We start from the raw sequence: 1,064 nt of genomic DNA, 5'->3' as shown, positions 1-1,064 counted from the left end.
CCTCTCTGGATCTAAATTCCCCAGCTGCTCTATCTCTCCATGTCATCATCTCTGCCTGCATCTGAGGCATCACTGCTTCTCTGCTAGGGTCTCCCTCTCCGCTCTTCTCCTTTGATGGTGCTAGGGACCTCTGCTCCTAGAGGGGAAGTTAATCACTCCCCTCATATAAATTGTCTATCTTTACATTTCCAACCCTCACAATCAGTCCGGATAACAATCATTCACTATTGTATCAAAAGTGACCCTTCTGCATTTCATTTCATCAGCTCCGCCTAGAGACTGGATAGTACTCACTGGAGATTCTGCCTTTCTCCATGCAGCCTAGCTCTAGGTTCCCTCTTGAAAGCTTGTAAGCCAGTTACTTCTTGCCTTTGTGGTCCCTCACCCAACCGCCCATTTGGGTATCCAATGTCCAAGTTGCCCATCTCTGTCTACTCTGTGTGTGGAGGGGTAAGGGTCACTCTTGAAAGCTTGTAATCCAGTCACTTATTGCTTTTGTATCCCTTCCCCCATTTTGGGTAGTCAATGCCCAAGTTGCCCATCACTGTATACTCTTTGTGCGGAGGGGTAGGGAACAATTCTTGCAGCAAGGATTTGTTTCCTCTTTTGAGCTACTGCCTTTATAGGTGTAGGTCAAGTTTATCTAATTGTATCAGATGACACTTTTTTTTCCTCTTCTTTCTTCTTCACTCAAGAATATACAATAACTTAAACAACCAAAGGGCACATTCTGGAATCATGCCTCCTGGACCCCAGCACTCAGTCTTTCTTTTCAGTGAGTCTGGAATATTCAGCAGCTCTATCTCTTCATGCCATCATCTCTGCCTCCATCTCTAGTGTCACTGTGTCTCTGGATAGGATGCTGAATTCCACCTGTGCTCTTCTCCCTTGGTGGTCCTAGGCTCCTGTTTCTGGGTTGTAAGATGAACTACTCCTCTGCTTTCATTACAAAACTTCTACCTTGAGAACAAACAAGATGGCGGATTGGATGGACGTGTAGTAAAGAGCTCTGCCAACAACACAGAATACCCGACCAAGAAGGCTCAGGGGATGGTCCCAGAACT

Source organism: Chrysochloris asiatica, unplaced genomic scaffold (assembly GCF_000296735.1).
Source record: "Chrysochloris asiatica unplaced genomic scaffold, ChrAsi1.0 scaffold00816, whole genome shotgun sequence".
In the NCBI taxonomy this organism is placed as follows: Eukaryota; Metazoa; Chordata; class Mammalia; order Afrosoricida; family Chrysochloridae; genus Chrysochloris; species Chrysochloris asiatica.
The sequence above is the reverse complement of the archived record's forward strand: the minus strand, read 5'-3'. Positions refer to the sequence as shown.